Source organism: Puma concolor, chromosome B2, assembly GCF_028749965.1.
Source record: "Puma concolor isolate L17-30 chromosome B2, mPumCon1.1.hap2, whole genome shotgun sequence".
Taxonomy (NCBI): Eukaryota; Metazoa; Chordata; class Mammalia; order Carnivora; family Felidae; genus Puma; species Puma concolor.
In genome coordinates, this window is record NC_141671.1 from 141,498,910 (window position 1) to 141,521,150 (window position 22,241).

At 44.6% G+C, this 22,241-nt stretch overlaps 2 protein-coding genes and 1 long non-coding RNA gene across 8 annotated transcripts in view; 2 read left to right on the top strand and 1 right to left on the bottom strand.

Moving 5' to 3' along the window:
- The window catches only part of SCAF8 (SR-related CTD associated factor 8), a 204,349-nt gene extending 193,797 nt beyond the window's left edge, over window positions 1–10,552 (top strand). For 3 of the 4 annotated variants that reach the window (XR_015251665.1, XM_086708208.1, XM_086708207.1), the window contains one exon: window positions 5,862–5,954. The gene's annotated coding sequence lies outside the window, so the exon portion shown is untranslated. Of the gene's footprint in view, window positions 1–5,861; window positions 5,955–9,205 lie in introns of those variants that run through there. The other variant, XR_015251666.1, reaches the window with a different exon arrangement.
- LOC147581312 (uncharacterized) lies at window positions 3,727–6,507 on the bottom strand. The gene is made up of 2 exons (XR_015251668.1): window positions 6,312–6,507; window positions 3,727–6,227 (listed from the first exon to the last, which is right to left on the bottom strand). It is a non-coding gene; the product is annotated as an uncharacterized LOC147581312 (long non-coding RNA).
- TIAM2 (TIAM Rac1 associated GEF 2) overlaps window positions 5,859–22,241 on the top strand; it is a 266,318-nt gene continuing 249,935 nt past the window's right edge. Inside the window, exon 1 of one of the 3 annotated variants that reach the window (XM_086708192.1) lies at window positions 5,859–5,954. The gene's annotated coding sequence lies outside the window, so the exon portion shown is untranslated. Of the gene's footprint in view, window positions 5,955–19,748; window positions 20,600–22,241 lie in introns of those variants that run through there. The other 2 variants (XM_086708191.1, XM_086708193.1) reach the window with 2 other exon arrangements.

Below are 22,241 nucleotides of genomic sequence, written 5' to 3' on the forward strand. Positions count from 1 at the left end.
TACAAAATATGCAAATATACAAGTAAAGAGTATATTCGGATGTTGTAAGTATAATCAGGGCTGCTACGTGTGGTCTCACAGGTTGTGCACTGCAGAAATCTAGGGGGCAACAGTAATAATAGCAATAGGTCACCCTGTAAAGCTATTGTATATCCCCCTTATGTTTCAGCACAACATATTCCTAGACTGTTGGCTTTAAAGAACACATAAATAACCTGCCTAGGATGGGAATTTGATGGAATTGCAAAGTTTAATCATTGGATGGGAGCCCTCCTGTGGCCAGGTCATTAGTGTCCGATGTGTGGTGGGTGGGATGGTGATGGTATTTTTTCATGTTGAAAATGAGAGACGTTTTTCTCCCTTTAAAGGACTCGAGAGATTATGCTCTTATACTCCGTTCTGACAGCCACGGGAAAAGTCAGTTTTTTGTTGGTGGTTATGTTTTAAGGCTTCGCGGCGTATGACTGTCCTGTGCCACTGTGCTCAGTGTTTCTGCATCTTGTTCAAAGCAGGCAATGTGGGATGACACGTGGACCTCGCCATTAGAAGGGATGAATTCACAGAAGCGGACAAAGGAAATACAATCCCTTCTGTTCCTTCATAACAATCAGATGTGGCTTTAAAGTTGGTGTGGATTTTGCTCACATGCTTCAGGGGAAATAGTTTCAAAATGTGACTATGGACCAGAATGTAGGTTTGGCTCGCTCTCAGCTGTGGCCTGTTGTGGCTTGCGTTTCTAAACCATCGCAGCATTTCTCCGTGGCCCGAGACCTCGCTGGAGGATGCAGGGGGCTTTGCAGAATGTGTCAGAGAGAAGAGCATGTTGCTGGATGTCAAACGGCCAAGGGCCAAGGGAAGAGAAAGGAGCCTTGTTAATTTCCAACCCGCCTTGGGCCACTTCGCATTGTAGACTGTCTCCGGATACTCGGGCCCTTGGGACCCAGTTGCCAAACTGGGGTCTGGAATGGGGCCCCGGGCACAGTGCAGGTAGTGTGCAAAGCTTTGTGTTTCTCCACAGTTATTCATCTAGTGGAAATATGTCAGGCTGCCTCCGCCAGGGCCATGCATTTATTTTAAAGAATTTTAGAAAGGAAATCTATCACTTACCATCTTCCTCCCTCTTTGGGCGTGTTTGTTGTGATTGGAAATCATTCCAGCCCACATGGTTGTGGCTCCCCGCCCCCCACCCTTTGTGCCCCTATGTTAAACAGCCCTCCGTGCAAATAAACGGAAAAGGGCAGAGTATTTTATTCAGCTACAGAAACAGGAGCAAAGTTAGACTCCAGAGAACCAAATCGTGTGACCACGGCTTGTGTCCCCTGCTGTGTGCTTTCTTTTCTCCTCCACGGGGCCAGGCCAGGAGGTAGGGCAGAGGCTGAGGCCTTGGCCATGCTGGCTGGGAGCCCAGACCCCGGTAATTCTGCTGTAAACAGGACTTCTGGCCCTGGTTTTTGAGTAGAATTTGCCTGGGGTCTATCTGGACTATTCCGATCAGGAGAGGAAATTCTGAGCTGCTCTGAGCTTGATTAAAACCTAACGGGAACATGGGCTTTCATTTTTGTTCTCTTTGTCCTACTAGACCTGAAAATAACAAGCAATTGATCATTGTATTGTTAGTTCCCAATTAAAAGACTTTTTTTTAATGTGTATTTTATTTTTGAGGGAGACACACACACACACACACACACACTGAGCGTGAATGGGGTGGGGCCAAGAGAGGAGACAGAATCTGAAGCAGGCTCCAGGCTCCAAGGTTTCAGCACAGAGCCTGAAGCAGGGATGGAACTCACAAACCGTGAGATCGTGACCTGAGTTGAAGTTGGACACTTAACCGACTGGGCCACTTGGGCGCCCCTGTGATATATGTGATTATTATATATAATCATTATATTACGTACAATCATCTATGTTCTGGACAAAGACTAGAAACCAGCTTATGGCTCTGTGTGAAACAGCAAACCAACAAACAAGATCAGTAGCAAGGTGGGGTGCCTGGTTGGCTCAGTCGGTTGAGCGTCCAACTTCGGCTCAGGTCATGATCTTGGGGTTCGTGGGTTCGAGTCCCCCATGCAGCTCTTGTGCTGATAGCTCAGAGCCTGGAGCTGCTTCGGATTCTTTGTCTCCGTCTCTCTCTGCCCCTCCCCTGCTCATGCTCTGTCTCTGTCTCTCAAAAGGTGAATAAACATTAAAAAAATACTTAAAAAACATACAGATTAGGAGCAAGGTTAGAAGTGAAAATGCAAGGGCTCTGTTGGCAGATAATTCACTCTGTTTCTCTATCTGTACGGTGAAGATAATGTTTACTAATCAAAGCCAATCTGTACTTCTGTTGTGAAGAACAATTACTTCTTAAACGTTCGGCCTTATTATTAACGTTGACCCTTGAAAATGTTAGCAAAATCCGAGACCTTGGTTTACAATTAAAGATTTGTGAAAAACAACATACTCAGGAAGCATCGAATACAATTGTGTTGACTTGTGGCCACTAATACTTTTAATTTTTTACTTGATAATAATTTATTAGCATGGATGATGATTAAAAAATGGTCAATCCTTGCAGAATACCATATAGTTCATGAAGCACTTTTACATGAACTATTGAACGTTTTTTAAGTTTTTAGTGTTTCTTTTTGAGAGAGAGAGAGAAACAGAGTATGAGTGCGGGAGGGGCAGAGAAAGAGAGGGAGGCCCAGAACCCAAAGCAGGCTCCGGGGCTCTGAGCTGTCAGCACAGAGCCTGACGTGGGGCTCAAACTCATGAGCCATGAGATCATGACTTGAGCCAAAGTTGAATGCTTAACTGACTGAGCCACCCAGGTGCCCCCCTCTTTTAAAAAAAAATTTTTTTTAATGTTTACTTATTTTTGAGAGAGACAGAGACAGAGTGTGAGTGGGGGAGGGGCAGAGAGGGAGAGGGAGAACTATCTTTTTCTTAATGGAATAAAAACTCATACCCTAGGGGCACCTGGGTGGCTCAGTTGGTTAACTGTCCGACTCTTGCTACCCGCTCAGGTCATGATCTCATGGTCTTGAGATCGAGCTCCTCATGGGGTTCTGCGCTGAACGTAGAGCCTGCTTGGGACTCTCTCTCTCCCTCTCTCTCGGCCCCTCTCCCGCTCTTACTCTCTCTTAAAATAAATAAGTAAACATTAAAAACATTCATACTCTGATTATTTCTCCTGCTCTCAACATATGCTAGTATTCTTTCCTTAGCCATCACCTATAGCAAAGGGGAGCTTATGGAAGACTCTGTGTTTTGTAAGGTGCTGTCACACATGGTGGGTGGAGAAAGAGAAAACAAAAACATTTAAGTTGTTAATTGTCTGTATATTGGGGGGGGCTGTTTATTTTGTATAGGACCGAGTTCTTGTCATTATTATCATGTCTGTACAAGGAAAAAATGTGGGTTAAATAGCAGACATGATAATTAAGCTCGACATCATCTCATATCATCGCCTGTTAAAAAGATAAATACGCAATAACCAAGTCACCAGAATAACGTAATGGGTTTGCCCCCCTGAGCTACGTCTTGCTGCGTGGTCACCTACCCACACCCCCCCACCCCCACCAGAGAGGCTTGCAACATGAAAGACTCACCTTTTTCTGCAGAAGATCTTTATTTCTCTTGCCCTGAATCCTCACGCATGAAGTGGAGAAGATATCTCCACGTGGCCCTGTAGCGTATTGCCACGAGTCCTCAAATTATAAATGTGGTATTTAGACTATGTCTGAAGGAAGCTTTATTAAAAGAAGAAAAAATTTAATAACTGTCATATCCTGATAACAGAGGTAACCTGCCATCCCAAAGGGGGCACTGACCTTGAGAGTAAGGTCACCTACAAGGACCCCCTCCTCTGGATTCCGATCTCCTGAGCTCACAGATTCTAGAGGCTCTCCTGTCCTCTCTGGACAGTGGGATGGTGGGAATTCATTCCAGATCTAGCTGGCGCTTGTGGACCTTCCAGAAGCTCCCACACGTCTCGCAATCAGGGCTTGATGTGGGTTCCACGTTCTTGAGGTTTAATTCCCTCTTCCCAAGCCTGGCTTCATCATCATGCAAACACAGAACTAGTATCATTGTGCCTTCTCTCCGCTTCAGAGGTGCCCACCCTCTTCCCCACATTGTGGGAAAAGGGACCCCTGCTTAGTTTTCCTCTCTGGTCCCTGAAACTTCATACCAGTCCTTGCCAAGCTTGTCCTAGTGCTGAGCATTATTAAGTTGGGGCATCCCACCCTTATAAGACTTCTGCTTGGAGAGAAACCAAGATTGTCCCCGGCTCCTTCTGGGGACAGGTGCTAATCTGCAGCAGACAACTCGCTGACTCTCCTCTGCCCTCACCATTTCGTGTGAACTTGTCACTTTGTTCGATAACTTGAGAGCTTTCACGCTTTTTTTCACGACGACCCACGAAAGAAAATATATTAGACATCGCAAACCAGTACACAAAGACATGTGTATGATTGATACAGGTCTGCAGACATCTATCCATGTGAGTTTCCTCACCTTCGCTTCATGCATGCTGATATTTTCCGTTCTGTTCTATTTATTTGTTTATTCATTTATTTTTAATGCTCATCAAGATTCGCTAAATTAATTTTCATGGTTGTCTAAGGAGTCATGAGCTGGGGTTTGAACAACACTGTGTTAATTAATGCATCTGACTCCCTCTCCCCCCATTTCTGAGACACTGTGACCTCACTGGGCGCAGGAAACAAAAAGTGTCTATTTCTTCTTGTATACTTTGCATATTTTGGTGCCCTTCACTAGCAGATGCTCAGGTAAATACTTGTTGAGGGAAGAACTCAGCCTGAGTGTTTCTGCCCATGCTTATCTACCTTGCAGGGCATTTGTAAGAACTGAGTGAGATCATGTATTTAGGGCGAGAACACAGGGCTTTGCACCAACAGATGCTCAATGAACATACGTTTCTTTGTGGTCTTCTAGACTAGCTCTCCCTCCAATTCACCATCTGATTGCACTGCAGTTTTTGGTTTTTGTTTTATTTTGTTTTTTAAGTGTAATGAGGGTTTGAACTCCATTAGCCTAAGGTCTCAGTCAGCCCAAGGGCTTTATAATTTTCTGAGTTGCCATAGAGTCAGGGCCAAATTGCTCTTCCAGAACAGTCTAAAAGTACGGGAAGGTCTTGGGGGAGAGTCCTTTGGGTCATACCCTGGCCTGGGACTCATTTCTCCATGAAAAGTAGAGACATGAGCTCATTAGAACTTCTAAAATGAAAATGACTTCCACGTTTTAAAAGATTATATAGTAAGTTTAAACTTAACATGAACTGTAGAGTGTTTTGTGAATTGAAAGTCTCCATGAGGGCTCAACATTTCAGAGCCACAACACCTAAATTAAGTCTGATGTCACAGAAAGGTGGTGACTTTTGATTCCACCAGAAACTGGTGGTGGGCTCAGGAGATACCATTTCTTCATCTGCAGAAAGGAGAATCTCACACATCCTCAAAATTCTGTGACCTCAACCATGAACTTGGGAGTCCTTCATGTTACATTTGCTGGAATGTATTAACCATCGAGGAGATAACATTCCGATGAAAACACACATCTCAGTGGCAAAGTCTGAATCAAATACGATGCCTGAAACCTCTTCTGTCTGTTAACAGTTTTCTTGCTGCTCTCATGTAGCAGCACTAACTGGTGTCTTACTGAGCTGAGAGCCAAAGAGGCAGGTTGTTATCTGTATAAATTAAGCCTCCGACACCAAGCTCTTGCATGAATCAGCGCCGTCGTTTGTTTCGAATTGTACTTGTCCATGAAATGTGAGCTTTTTGTTTAATGCGGTGTGAACTGATCATTCGCATCTGGGTAATTTAACCAACCCACTTGCTGCTTTCTTCTAGGTCAGAATGGCTCAGAGGATAACGGAGTTTCAAAGTCTAGCGGAATACGAAGTCTTTCGCCTTCAGCTGTCTGGATTCAATTTACGAAGGCCAGTAAGTGAATTCCATCTCCTACCGGCTGGTACCTGTGCTTCTTTACAAGTTCTTAACGAGCAGGCGGTCCTGAAGTTAGAGGGGTGATTGGGACCGCCTGACCTGCGTCGGACCCCTGTAACTGCCTTGGCGTTAAATTCACGAATTTTTCAGACATCTAGGAAAAATAAAATGCTCGGTGTGGAGAGGTTATCAGGGCGGTTCTCTGCCACCAGCTCCATAATACGGAAGCTTCGCATGTGCTCTTTCTAGGCATTGCCCTCTACGGAGGTTCTGATGGAGAAGAAAATCAGATAATAAGTGGTTCACCTTGAAAGCTAAGCGCCCCCCACCCAATGTCAAAAGGGACTCCCTTACCTTTGTTGTTTTCAAAGGAACACGCCTTCAGCTTCCATACAATTCGGGGGCTGTGCCGTGGATGCTCGTGGAGAGGGAACAAGAAGCTCATGTCAGGCAGTGGTCTTCTTTTGGCTCATCTTGCCCATTGTGTTGACCTCCGTGTCCTACTCTTCCTTCCCAGTAAGATAAGGTGCTTGTCCAGCCGCGTCCCTCCCCTGAGAATGCCCCTGCATGGCTCCCATCTCCTGCAGGATTAAACCCAGCCTTTGAGCCTGGCGTTCAAGGGCTCCGTGACCCAATCCCCTTCCCAGCCTCGTCTCGAACACCCCGTCCTCACCCTTGGCTCTTGTTCTTTATCTGGTGTGATCTCTAGCCCCTTCTTCCCCTGCCTGCCTTGCAAGACTCCCTCATGGGTCAGCCCCTCGGGGCAGCCTTTCTGGGACCCACTGTACCCGGCTGCTACACACACCTCCGCCCTGTACTCACCCCGTCACATCCAGATTACGCTTTTCCTTTTCTCTTCCTCCTGCTAGACGGGCGCCCTTCAAGGGCTCCCTCACTGTCGAGGCAGCATGGTGCAGCAATGAAGGGCACGGTGCCCGGAGCCTCACTCCCCAGGGTCTAAACCCAGTTTTGTCATCTACTGACTGTGTTAGACTCCATCTCCTGCCCTACTTCTCTTCTCTATCGAATGGGGGCCATAAAAACTCCTACACTGCAGGCTTTGTGGGTGTGTTAGATGCAACAGCACATATGAAGTACTCGAGACCGTGGCAGGACCTGGTGAGAGCTACGGAAGCGTTGTCCGTTGTCAGTGTCCACCACGCTAAAGACTAAGTTCCGCGAGACAGCGCATTTTCCCCTTGAAGACGAGCGCCATGCAAATCGCAGCAATGATTTGTAGGCAATGCATATTTTCTGGGAATTTTAGAACACTTGGCTGAAGGAAGCTGAATGAAAATAGGGGCGCCTGGGTGGCTCAGTCGGTTGAGCGTCTGACTCTTGATTTTGGCTCAGGTCATGATCCCAGGGTTGTGGGATCGAGCCCCGCGTTGGGCTCCTCACTGAGCATGGAGCCTGCTTGAGATTCTCTCTCCCTATTTCTTTCTCTCTCTCTCCCGGCTCGTGCTCTCTCTCTCTAAAATAAAAATTTTTAAATAATAATTTTAAAAAGAAATATATTTTATGAAATCTTAGGGGTTTCTTCACTTATTCCTCATTTCATAGCTGAATCACCAGCCTGGGAAGCCTGGGAAGCCATCACCGCTGCTTTGATTCCAGATGCTTCTAAGTGTATGAGCCTCTTAAAAGTCTCTTAAGCCTATTTGAGGTTCCTTTAAAGCCTGTCATCGTTTGGGCTGCTGTAACAAAAATGCCAAAAACTCAAAGGCTTGTAAACAGCACACTTTTATTTCTCACAGTTCCAAAGTCCAAGCTCATGGCACCACGGATTCCATGTCTGGTGAGAGCACACTTCCTCACACTGTTGCCTTCTCAGTGTTCCCTACACAGTTGCCTCCTAGCTCTCCAGGGCCTCTCTTGTAAGGGCACTAACCCTAGTCCTGGGGGCTCCACCCTTATGACCCAATTGCCTCACAGTGGCCTTCCTTCCTAATGCTTCCAGGGTAGGATTTCTTTCTTTGTTTCTTTTTTTTAAACGTTTTTATTTATTTTTGAGAGAGAGAGAGAGAGTGCTCACAAGTGGGGGAGAGGCAGAGAGAGAGGGAGACACAGAATCCGAAACAGGCTCCAGGCTCCGAGCTGTCAGCACAGATGCCAATGTGGGGCTTGACCTCAAGAACCACAAGATCGTGATCTGAGCTGAAGTTAGACACTTAACCAACTGAGCCACCCAGATGCCCCTTGAGGGTGGGATTTCAACATATGAATTGGTGGTGGGGGGGACACAAATGTCCAGATAAAAGCACCCTCGGGGTGCCTGGGTGGCTCAGTCAGTTAAGCGTCCGACTTCAGCTCAGGTCACAATCTCACGGTCCGTGAGTTTGAGCCCCGCGTCGGGCTCTGGGCTGATGGCTCGGAGCCTGGAGCCTGCTTCCGATTCTGTGTCTCCCTCGCTCTCTGCCCCTCCCCCATTCATGCTCTGTCTCTCGCTGTCTCAAAAATAAATAAACGTTAAAAAAAAAAAATTAAAAAAAAAAAAAAAGCACCTCCCACCCCTGCACCTTCACAATATCCGTGACATGTGAAGACGTCTGCTCCCACTACTCTGCTGGTGTTGAACCCGCCATGAATGACCTCCTTTAAAAAAAAAAAAAATGCCGTGTCTCTCCTCATGCCTCATTCTCCTTTTCCTTTCTTCCAAGGCTGTTGCTGTCGATGTCCCACTACCCCACCCCTCACCCCTGGAAGCTCTTCCTCCGCTCACCCGAACAGCCTTGCCTGCTTTCCTTGGCTCCTGGGCAGGACCCTCTCCCTTGCCTGGACCCTCTCTACTGCCCCCAGCAGCTGGGTTGGGGGCCTGCCCAGTCACTCTCTCCTGTTCTTCTAGTGATATATTTCTCCTCAGAGAAGTCACTACAAGGGTGATTTCCAGATTTGAATCTCTAGCCCTGACTCCTCTTTTGAGTTAAAATTGCTCTCTGGCCATTTCAGCTGGGTGGGGGGGTCTCTTCAGTTTCAGTGTGACCAACCAACTTGGTTTCCCCCACACCCGCACCCAGGGTCTGGCAGGAGAGATCTCGTACAGCCCTCTGGTCTTGTAACTACAGCCATCATTGACAAGTTCGTGTCCTTCAGCCCCTTGAAAGTGTCACCAAGCGGTGCTCCTCTCTCACAACAGTTTAGATTTGCATCTATTCTCCATGTTTGTCACCTCTGGCAACAGCTTCTGCTCAAGACTCCCGCTCTGGTGCCCCACTGCAGGACTGACTACAATTTTCCTATCTGCTCAGAAACCTTAAGTGGCTCCTTCTGACTCATCAAGAGCCAAGTCCAGGTCCTTCTGCCTGGATTCCAAAGCGCCATGTAACCTGATCCCAACCTACCACATCGAACATATTTCTAGAACCTTCTCCAGACGTTGGTGGAATACCTGCTTTCTTCCAGGCCCTCTCCTAGGTTCCTAGTAGGATCAAAGGATGAAGGAGGTAGGCCCCCTCCTCCAAGACCTTCACAGTGAGGTGGGAGGTTGGAGGTAGAGAGTGTTGCCAGGCACAAAAATTCTAATTATAACATAGGTGCATTGTCCAAAGGAGAGTAAGTGCCAGGAGGACCCAGAGAAAAGAGTTATCAGTATAGATGCATCCTATGCTATAACTTAGATAGTCACTTTCTTTCAACTTGAAACACATTGATGTTTCTTTTTTATTTTTATTTATTTACCTATTTATTTATTTATTTGAGAGAGGCGGGGAGAGAGAGAGTGCATGTGTGCACACACACAAGCCAAGGAGAGGGGCAGAAATAGAGGAAGAGAATCTTAAGCAGGCTGCACATCCAGCATGGAGCCCGATGCGGGGCTCCATCCCATGACCGTGAGGTCATGAACTGAACCAAAATCAAGAGTCAGCCAATCAACCGACTGAGACATCCAGGCACCCGTAAATGTATCAGTTTCATGAGCCATTTTGTTAGCAACAGATCCAAACGATTCTTGGGAAACCAGACTATTCAACATTTTTTAATAGAAAAGTGTAAGTACTTTACCCCGAAATAGGTTGATTTTTGAGGTAGATTGGAAGGGTGTGCTTTCTTCTCACTATTCGGGGGGTGGGGGAGGGCTACACTTTGCCTGAATTTCTATTTTTGAAAGAGCTCTTTTAAAACGTATTGCTATTGGTAAATCCTCTATTGAATTTGTATATGAATGTCAACATCAAATACTGGGCTAAAATGAAAATGGTCTTCTCAGAGATTAGCTCTTTTGTCAAATGCATAAAAAAGGATGGATTTCAGGGAAGGTGAGACTGATAGTCAATTCTGCACTCTTTTTGTGAAACGCTCTAATTTTAAGAGCACCCCTCAGCTGCTTCCTGTGTGACCCTCACAGATAAATCTGGGGTGAAAACTCTGACCTGAAGCTCCGGTAAGAAGATCTCACATCAAGAGAATTCATTTCTGTGGAATTTCCCAGCCTACACTCATGGTCTGGCATTCATGAGACTCTGTTGTGTTTGGATGAGAAGAAGAATTCTCTGTGACCTTGAAACTTTTGTTTTGGATGGCTCCTCCTTCTATTACTTCCTCATTGCATTAATGGCTGCCCATGGATCCAAGATAAACCATCTTCCCATGCCTGAGAGACTGTAGTTTAAACATTCGATGTTCTGTTGCTGCGTTATTAGGCTCAGCCTCCTAAGTTGCACTGTAAAATTCTAGAAGGTAAACAGTTGGGCATATATTTTCATGTGTGTCAAATTACAGGGCACACACACGTTTGCTACCTCTTTGAACCCTGAGTGAGATTTCAAGAGTGTGCACCTTGGGGAGGATCCCTGTCTTTGCATCCTGCCCCAGCCCCACCTCTACTTTTCCCCTCACCTGAACATCTGAGCCAGTGGAGAATAAACAGACAAGTGCCACCCCACCCTGTCCTGTGGGCAGCCCTACCTTACAAACACACACACGTTCCCGCACACATACAAGCACACATATACATACCTGCCTGCAACCCTCCGCCCCCAAACATGCACATACATCCTGAAGGCTTTATAAAAGGCTCTCTTCAAACATGCACCGGATGTGTGCACAGAGAGTCCAAGGATGGGAAGAGACTGTCTAGAGGTAATCTCTGAATGTTTCTCTCTTTTGTCTTTGCACTGTACCCTTTCACCCTTCCTCTTAGCCAAAACAGATTTCCATGAGACCTTATTCCTCATGGCTCCTGGCTTTCCTTATGTCACTGTCTTCTCTCCCTGGCAGAGCTCCAGCCTGAGGTATCCCTCATGTAGATGCTACTGGGATCTGTTTTTCCAGAGGTTATTCCGAGCCTTCCACACTCTGCCCCTTCCTTTTAGAACCAAAGACATTGGCAAGTCCGTTAGACCATCTGGATAAGAGAGAGCTAAGCCCAGGACGGGGAGCCAGCCCTGAGCCCCATCATTAGTTTGTTCAAACCAGTAGAGCTCTGGTACCAGTGGTTCAGCAATGGCCGAAGCCAGGTACTGATACTGTGATATCAGAGCTCACGGATCTAAATAGGACCCTCATCCCCTAACACTCAGTGGCCAGTTGCACCACTCTCTGAGGAAACCTATGAGCCACACAACCCTATGGCATGTCAGCTTTCATTTGTCAAGTTTGGGCAAGTCACTGTGCCGAAAACCACTGGGTGGGTATATACACATTTGCACGAATAGTTTTCAGTCATTATTGCAGACAGTCTGGGGCCTCAGCGGTGGGATTTGATTTTAAAAGGATGTGCAAAAATACAGAAAGAGAAGAGTGAGTAAGCAGTGATGGACATGAGAAGATGTTTAGAACAGCAGAAGCCTAAAATGAGCCTGGGCTTGCAAAGATGCAAAGGGTGGTTAAAAGGACTTTTAAACTATCTTTAGACAGAAGAAAGTGGGAATGGGGATCACAGAGGGGATTTAATGAGCAAAGGGGAGGCTGGGCTAAGGGATCCCTGTAGCCCTGGGAATCAGTGATTCTCCCAGACAGATGTCCGTGTTCCATATGAGGTCCACACATGTCCACGGATGTGAACTAGGAAGGTAACTCTACAGGCGGAAAGATTGGCTACTGAAACGTTATTAGTGATTATTGCTTTTCACCCAAAATGTTTAATGTGGCTTCCAAAATTACCAAATTGATTCCCAGGGTATAGTTTATTTTCTGCAAGATTCTGATTTGTTCAGGGTGCTCCCTCATGAACTGATAATACTCTATACTTACACAGCGACTTTCATCTGTGGATCTTAAAGACTTTTATAAGCATCAATTAGTTCTCAAGTGCGACTTTGAAATTATTTGCACACCTGTGAAGTGTGGCTAGTAAACACTTTTCCACCCAGGCAAAGCCAGAATACTGAGATGGACGGTCTCCTGGGTGTCCGACTGCTTGTGGATGAGACCCTGGTACTGATGCCCAAATGAACTCCAACCTCTTCTCACCGTTTAGTCCCACCACTTACGTCAGATCTTTGTTTCGACATTAAACTATCAAATAACATGTGGAATTGGGGAGAAATTTCCAGACTTCTAATCAGTGTGTAGATTTGAGAACTGTGTATCCCTTCTGGCTTTACAAAATTGGAGCTGCTTTATAGCCTGTCACACGCATCAACTGAAACACAGAACCAGAGCTGTCTGGAAGGTTCTGGAAGCTTCTGGGACAGGATCGAACACTTTATTGTTGTGTCTCCACCCCATCCCTTGTCCTACTTCCCAAGCCTGTTAACCATTTAACCCTGTTTAACTAGTCATAGGGAATTCCTCTGGGGTCCAAGGTGAAGGGAAAAGCTTGCACATTAGAGGCTCCCCCCAACTCTTACCCCACGGTTCTGACTCTGGCACTGACACTTTCCTAGTTGAAATCCAAACACTACCTGCCTCTTAATTTCCTCTGCATTTGTCCCTCCTTAAACCCCTACCATCCAGGGTCTACTCTCTCTCCTCCAATGAATTCACTATATAAAAGTCTTCAATGACTTCCGACAATTCCAAAAGGCACTTCTCAGGCCATTCCACCTGACCTCCCTGATGCTATTGCCAGAACTATCCGCCTCCTCGAAAGTCTTTCTTTCTTTGACCTCTGTGGCCCTGAAATTCCCATTTTCCTTTCGCCCCTCTGACGATTTCTCTCCCTCCTTCTGAGGGCATTTCACAAGGAATCCCACCAGCCTTTGTGGTCCTGGCGCATCTCTGACCCTCCTCGCGGGATCAAGTCTTGCCTTCCCGTCTCTGACAGGGATGGGGTAGCTCTCCCTGTCTCCCAGACTGAACAGCTGCGAGGTTATATCCATACTTCACTTCTTTTCATTTTCTACACCCAGGGGCTCACTGAGTTTTTGTTTTCCTTCTGAAGTAGCTCTTAACATTCATGGCCACCTCAACTCAGGCCCCAAACCTAGGGCGTTTCCCCCAAACTCTTTTGATCGTGCACATTAACAAAACATGTTCATATATCGACCTCAGATTTTAAAAGTGTTTTTTTTTAAATGATTGAGATATAATTCACACTTCTGGTTTTAGGTTGCATATGTATTATACACTGTATTAGTCTTCTGATATTACCACAGACTAGGTGGCTTAACGAACAGAAATTTATTTTTGCACAATTTTCGAGGCCAGAAGTCTAAGATCAAAGAGCCATGAGGGTTGATTTCTGGCAAGAGCTCTCTTCCTGGCTTATAGACCGCTACCTTCTCACTGTGTCCTCACAGGGACTCTTCTCCATGCATGCATAGGAGTCGGGGTGGGGGCTGGGGGTGCAGAGGGAGACAGGAGAGAAAGATCTGGTGCCTCTTCCTCTTTTTATTAGGATGCTAGTCCTATTTAAATACGGCCCGACCCTTATGAGCTTGTTTAGCCTTAGTTACCTCCGGAAGGCTCTATCTTCAAATACAGTTACATTAGGGGTTAGAGCCTCAGCACGTGAATTTGGTAGGGACGCGTCTTGTTGGTAACACACACATTTTCTATTAAACTATTTAAAATATGTAAAATATATGCTAAAAAATATGGGCACTTTAAAAGTAAATACACATAAAAATTCCAGTATTTTCTTCCCACCATCTTTGTGGGTCACCTTAAGCATACCTGGAAGTACACACTGGTCATTCGAAACCACGGACGGTTTCTGCTCTGCCTTCTGATACAGCCTCTGCATTAACCTATATAAAACACTGGTTTCTTCTCCCTTCCTCTGAAAACTTTGGTGCTCTGGGTTGCCCAGAGGACAGGCCAACTTCCAGCTTGACCTTCACGGCACCACATGTCCCACCATGACTTTTGCTTCAAGCTATTGTTCTTCCTGATGGCTCACGTGGGCCCCTTTCTCCTCCTCTGCGGGTCCTGGGCCTCTAGCTTGTTTCTGCACAACCTTGCCTGCTCCCTCCAAAATGTTCTCCCTCCCTCCCCAAAGCTCTGTCTCGTCTCTTGGTACATTTGCTGCTCAACAGTGTTCCTCATACTTTCATGGGTGCCATCTTATTTTTCAGCTGGATCATGAGCTCCCAGAGCTCATGGTCCCGGAGTTTCTTCTCCATCTCATGTCCTTCTCTTCTCTGAACACAGACTCTGAACCTGTCCTCTGTCACTGCAGTGCTTCTTGGTCCTTCTTCCAGAATGGCAAATCCGCAGGGCAGCCTGAGCCTTCTCAGTGGGTGTTCTTGGGCGGAGACAATCTTGGAGGCCTTGGAGGCAAGGACACCATCTGACTTGCTGGTCACATGTGTACCGTGTACTGAACGTGTTTGGGGCAGGCAACTTAACACTACTACATTCCTCAATTTACTCCAGCTCAGCTTCTTGCAAATGGTATTTCCCAGAAGTTGGTAATGTATTCTCCTAAAGATTTAATAGAAGAAAAGTTGGCTGCTTGTTGAGAAGTATGCTTTTGGCTGCCAACTCGGAGTGCCTTAAATTAATGTTGACAAATGTGAGATGTATTAGCACAGCATCCGTCTCTTTAGTGCCTGATGGGGCTCAAGACGCGCACGTAAATCATTCAGATGACAATTTTCTGGGCTGAGCACTTGGCATTTACCTATCACAAATCAGTGCACCTGTTCACAGATGGCAGCACCGGGACACTGAGGATGATTTGAGATGATGGCCACTCAAGGAGGAAAATGACTTTGAAACATTGAAAAGCAAGCCTGGAGCTATCTCCAAATCTTCTTGAATTCCCCCTTTAAAACTCATCAGCATATGCTGACCTGGACTAAAATGAAGGTATCAGCTTACCTCCTGGACTTTCACTTTATGGCCCTCTGGCTGGCAACGTAGCCATCCAGTTTCCAATGCGTGCCCGGGGACCGTCAGTGCTGGGATGGATGGCCTCCGAGATCTGTTAGCTGAAACCCACCCTGCTTTGTGAGGTGAATGTGTACAGGCTGAAAATTAGTTTCTGGGTCTGTTTTAGGAGGTGATTGTCCAAAAAAACTGAACTGGTTAATATTTAAACTACCTGTTTTCTTTCCTTATTTGCCTGATGAATTTGGCAGAGTGGGTGAATGTCATAATCGTGTTCGGAGTCCAAAAATCATCTCGCAGTGTGTATTTCAGGTATAATACGGTTCAATGTCCTGAGCCAAGAGTATCCTGCCAACCCCTTTGGGTATCATGCAGTGGCACTGGGGTGTCACACATGACTTGCACAGACCGTGCAGGCTCCCAGCAGGGGATATTTTGCAGATTAGAGTGTACGTGCCGCTCTCCTATAAGGATCAGTTACTGAATTTCCTCTGTGTTTCTTCATACGTTTTCATCGTAGCCACCTGGGTCTCTCACGTTGACAGCAGAGGGCTGATTTGGTGAGAGTGACAGGTTTGGGGAAGGGCCAGTGCTGTTCGCGACAGCTGTTCACAGAATATTTCTTTGAGACTTTTGATCCTTTTCTTTTCATGAGAAACCCACAGAGAAAGACAGGATCCACAGAGAGAAGGGGGCTGGGAGAGGGGAGGGATCAAAGGAAAAAGAAAAGAATGGAAAAAGAATGAAAGGAAGGAAGGGAGGGAGGGTGGGAGTGAGGGAGGAAGGAGGGAGGGAGGAAGACAGAGAGAAAGAAAGAAAGAAAAAGAAAAAGAAAGGACAAGAAAGAAAGAAAGAAAGAAAGAACAAGAAAGAAAGAAAAAGAAAGAACAAGAAAGAAAGAAAGAAAGAAAGAAAGAACAAGAAAGAAAGAAAGAAGAGGAAGGAAGGAATAAAGGAAAGAAAGGGAGGAAGGGAGAAAGGAAGGAAAGACAAGAAAAGAAAGAGAAAGAAGGAAAAGGAGAGACAGTCTCGCAGTCAAGCCCACCCAGTTTTAAAACGCTGCTCCTCTGAGAAGAGTTTAGCTCAGGTCACACTTTCTCGTCCAGCCTCCACCTTCCACTGTGGCTGTTGGCACGGGCCACTGGGACCATTACAGACAGCACCGGGGGTGGGGGGTGGCTGGCTGTGCTGGCCTCCTTCTTTCTCCCGGGCTGGTGCTGAGGCCTGAGTGGGGAATACCCACGCTGGCTGCCAAGCGAAGCATTTTCATAGCCTGAGTCACCCAGACGGAGCTTTACTTTGTGAACACAAAACAGGCAAATCACGAACAGCACCCCAATCCTGGCAGGCGGGGGTGAGGATTATCGTGAAGTGCCATTAGGTGCACTCAGGAGAATTCTTAACCCCGTTGTTCTGTGATTCTGTTTTGCGTGAGGGTGATGGCGAACTTCTAACAATGGGCGAATGTTCTCCCCTCCTCACTGTTTTCTCTAACTCCCGCTTTGAAGCACAAAACCGGCTTGAAGTCTGGCAAGTCTGTGTTCATCACTGGGATTTAATTAAAATACACTGAGCCTTGCAGAAGCTTGTGGCTTAGAGTAATGGAAAAGTTTAGGGAATCAGGAACACAGACTGATCCTGGGAAGAAAGGTTAAATTTCCCCTCAAGCACTGGATTTCTCGCCTTCCATCTCCTCCCAGATGTGCCATTTACTCCTTCTTAAAAACAGCAGTCAGTTTTCTAAAAGAGGATCAATTAATTTTATTTCAAGTATGTGGTATTTGCATATACAGAAGTTTTATCCAAGTGTTCATACTATTTCATATTCCTTTGTGTTAGATTAATTCATAAACATCTATATAGATCCTAAAGTTTATTTATTTATTTTGAGAGAGACAGAGACAGTGCTAACAGGAGAGGGGCAGAGAGAGAGAGAGAGAGAGAGAGAGAGAGAGAGAGAGAGAGAGAATCCCAAGCCGGCTCCATGCTGCCAGGGCAGAGGCAGATGCGGGGCTCGAACTCTCGAAACTTTAAGATCATGACCCGAGCCGAAACCAAGGGTCGGACACTTAAGTGACTGACCCCCGCAGGCGTCCCTATAAACATATATTTATCGAGCACCTACTACGTGTAGAGCAAATGTGGGGTGCGAGGGACGGCATGGTAAGAACTAGGCTGGCTTGGCTCCTTTCCTCACGGATCTTCTGAAGTCTTTGTGGTGCCTCTTGGTCTCTCCATCATGTTACGTGAGCTTGACTTTCACAAAGTGTCAAATACTTAAGAAAAAATAAATGGTTTTGGGGGGTATCTGGGTGGCTCAGTCGGTCACGTGTCCGAGTCTTGATTTTGGCTCAGGTTATAATCTCACGTTTCGCGAGATCAAGCCCCGCATCAGGCTCTGAGCTACCACCGAGGAGCCTGTTGGGGATTCTGCCAGTTTTGAATGCCGCACTCGTCACCAGCATATAATTACATATAATTGAATATATCTCTCTAATGGTGATGATATAGCAGTATTCTTCAAAGCATGATACACACGTTACTCCCACACATCATACATCATTTCAATAGCTCCGTAAATCAGTTGGTGGAGATTCCCACCGTGTTGCTTTAGTTGTTGGCTGAGAGAAGGCACTTTGGGACAGTGGCCTGACACACAGTTTTGGATCTAAGTCAACTGCATGTGTTTGTAAAAATTCCCATTTTTTTAAGCCTCCCTGCAGGTCCAACAGAATGAGAATCTCGGGAGTTGGGATCAGACATATGCATTTTCAGCAAGGACTCCCCCAGTCATTTTTGTTCAGAGTAAAATTTAAGAGTATTATTTTCGAGCTTTTCTCATTAAAACCAGTGCAAAAGCAATCAGTCAATTGGTCAAACCAAACAAACCCAATCCAGTGTTTGGGGTGGGGAGCTGATATCAGACAGGTCTATGATAAGTTTCCATCCCCCGCCCAAAGCAATATATCATGATATGATATTACTTATGTTCAGCTTGTTGGGCCAAGGACCTTTGTCACGTCTTCTGATTTCTCACTTTCTTCATTTGCAGAGTGAGGGCTTAGACCTAATGATCTTTAGGCACCTTTTTTGTTAACATGAGTACACTAAGCAGGTACATGCAGTGGTGGCCAAAACTTTTATCCCTTCCTGTCCACGTGACCTTCCTACATTCTACGTGAACATTGGCCTCCAGGAGATTAAGGCAGAGAGGAAGAAGATAGATAATTAGCACAACAGAAACATGTCTTAGGGAAATTATGCCTTCAGACTTAATTCTAATTATTTCCTCTCGTCTTTTTCTTTCTATGGAATAATGTTCTTTGTTCTGTTAGTGACTGAGTTCATCGTTTTAAGTGATTCGTTCTTGTATTAATTCATTTACTGAACACTTAGGAGGGTCTGGTATGTTCTAGGACAGGGCCACGTGTTAAGGATGTGAAAGTGCACAAACATTTTGACTTCATATGACCTTCCCCCTACTAAAATTGGTACAGTTTAGCCAAAGTAGTCCATTTTCAATTCTAGGCTCTTCTTCCTGAAAGAATGATGTAGAAAATATTTTTAAAAACATTAAGACGAAAAAAAAAAAGACTAGTTTCTTAAATTGCAAACCTAAATTTTTGAAAGACAAATCCTACCCAGTCACATATCACTGTCATCCACATGAGTGAACGGACAAAACCCACAGCTGTATCATATGTTTTAGCCCTTCCCAGCACTCATATAATCACATTCCCTGGGAACAAAGTAAGGCAGGCAGAATTTTTAAAGTTTTTGACTTTCTTGCCACAGAGATGCTTATGTTTATTTTATAACACCTACTATATTCCAGATAGTAAGTCTATATGGATTCATTTCCTGCTTTTCTAAATAACTTTTAGAGGCTGACAGTACACCCAAAGGGGGCCTCTAACTCATGACCCTGATATCAAGAGTCCCATGCTCCACTGACTGAGCCAGCAGGTGCCCTGAAAGTTTGTACCTTTTAATCCCCTTCACCTATTTTGACTATAAGACCTCCTTTAAAAATAATATTTTGCGGTAGAGTGGCACCTGGGTGGCTCAGTTGATTGGGTGACCGATTTCAACTCAGGTCATGATTTCGCTGCTCTTAGGTTCGAGCCCTGCATCGGGCTCTGTGCTGGAGCCTGGAGCCTGGAGCCTGCTTTGGATTCTGTCTCCGTCTCTCTGCCCCTCCCCCACTCACACACACACACACACACACACACACACACACACACACACACTCTCTCTCTCTCTCTCTCTCTCTCTGTCTCTCTCTCTCAAATATAAATGAACATTAAAAGAAAAAAATCATATTTCAGGGGCTTCTGAGTGGCTCAGTTGGTTAAGCGTCCGATTTTGGATGGGATCATGATCTCACAGTTCATGAGTTTGAGCCCTGCATGGGGCTCTAACTTGATAGTGCAGAGCCTGCTTGGGATTCTCTCTCTCTCTCTCTCTCTCTCTCTCTCTCTCTCTCTCTCTCCCTTGCTCTCTGCCCCTCCCCCACTCTCCCTCTTTTTCTCTCTCTCCAAATAAATAAAATAAACTTTAAAAAAAATAAAAAATCAAAAATGATATTTCAAATTAATTTCCTCCTAATTATATTGGAATGTTTTTAATGACAAAAACTCATGAAAGGGTTAGCGTGTTTCAAAATTCTTGCTCGGTTGATAGGACTTAAATGTTTTAAACTAAGGGGTTACCTGAATTTATGAGCTTCTCTGTATATCTTGGATTTAGAAGTGGGGGAAAGGATTTGGATTTATCTTCAATTTATGATCAATTTTATATTCAGCAGAGAACTCTACCATGAAGTCGTTTTACTCAACTATTGTAAATTTCACACAATTTGAACAGATTTTTTTTTAAGTTTTATTTTTATTTATTTTGAGAGAGAGAGAGTGTAAGCAGGGAAGGGACAGAGAGAGAGAGGAAGACAGAGAATCCCAAACAGTCTCCACACTGTCAGCACAGAGCCCGTCTCCGGGCTCGAACTCATGAACCGTGAGATCATGACCTGAGCGGAAGACCGATGCTTAACCGACTGAGCCACCCAGGTGCCCCTGAACAGATTTTTAATTAAGGTTTACAGGTGAGTCACCATGTAAATTATGCAAACTTTTTCTTCCCCCCACAGAAAAAAACATGTACAGACCTTGCCCTTGTTTTGTAGGAAGGGCCCATGAATGAGGGTTAGAAGGCTTGCTCCCACCCTCAGCCGGGAGACAGACATTCTGTGCCCTTCCTCTTCCTCAGTTTAAAAAGATTCCTCTGCGCTCCCACGTACATCTCCCCGTCACGGAGAGCCAGCCGCCTCTGTCATGGTTACGAAGTTAAAACAACTCAGGAAAAAATCGTTTCTACTTCCTTGTTTGTGTGTAAAGTAAGACCCAGAGTTCTGCGGTACGAGTTCAATGGTGAGCTGACCCCCACATGCAACTAACTATGAGGTGGTGGAGGGGGGGGAGTGTCCTGTCCTGGGGCAGCTAGAAGCATTTTCCCCAGAAGCTGGCAGAAATGTGAACTAACACTCGCTTCACGAGGCAAGCCGCAGTGTCTGTGGGGAAGGAACGCCCCTGCTGGAATGCGACACGGCCCTGGGCTCCCAGGCCTGGACCCACGGTGCACACAGCAGGAGGGCCTCTGCTGATGGGGCACCTCCACGCTCCTTATGACACAGCCTTCCCGTCTCGGATTTCAGCCCTCTCCCGAAATGTCTCGTGAAATGGAAATCCTGAATGCTCTTTCCTGGTGCATTCTTACTACGTGCTAAATGGCTAATTTCATATAATTGAGGAAGCTTTTTCCAAAGACTAAAACTACACTCACTGCTGGAGAAAGTGTAAAAACATGTGTCGTGTGGGAGGGGGACCGGTATTGAAGGCCTGGCTGCATCTGCTTTTTATGAACACTTCGCACTTCCCCGGATACACGCAGCACCTCCAACAGGCGGCCCCGGGAAGTGCAGTTTTTAAAAGCTGGCTTGGGCCAGCTTTTTACATTTTTACACTGAAAAGTCACCTCCTCCAAAAAACAAATTACATATAGTACCAATTATATTTTTGGAAATTCTGATATTTAAATACTGTTTAACATTTTATATGTATATATATATATAATATATATTTTATGTATATATTCTATTTATACATAATATATATTTTATGTATATATTCTATTTATATAATATATATTTTATGTATATGTTCTATATTTATATATAATATATATTTTATGTATATATTCTATATTTATATATGATATATATTTTATGTATATATTCTATATTTATATATGATATATATTTTATGTATATATTCTATTTATATATGATATATATTTTATGTATATATTCTATTTATAGATAATATATATTTTATGTATATATTATATATTTATATAATATATATTTTATGTATATATTCTATTTATGTATAATATATATTTCATGTATATATTATATATTTATATATAATATATATTTCATGTATATATTATATATTTATATATAATATATATTTTATGTATGTATTATATATTTATATATAATATATATTTTATGTATGTATTATATATTTATATATAATATATATTTTATGTATATATTATATTTATGTATACATATTTATATACATATACATAAATATATATATTTAAATATATATAAATATATATTATATATATAACATATATAATTATATATATTATATACATATGTATGTATACACCAGTCACAGGCAGGCCAATGCACTGAACACCCACATTGGTCCCCCAGATGGTCCCCACGTTACACATGAGGAAACTGAGGAAGCCAGAGGAAATTGTAGGAATTTGTCTTAAGTCAAACAGCTAGAAAGTAATGGAAGTAACATTCCTGTCAGCTCCATTTGCTCCAAAGTGCATCATCTTTTTTTTTTTTTTAATGTTTATTTATTTGGGGGAGAGGAAGAGGGAGAGAGAATCCCAAGCAGGCTCATGCTCAGCGAGAAGCCTGATGTGGGGCTCGATCTCACGATGAGATCATGACCTGAGCTGAAATCAAGAGTCGAACGCTTAACT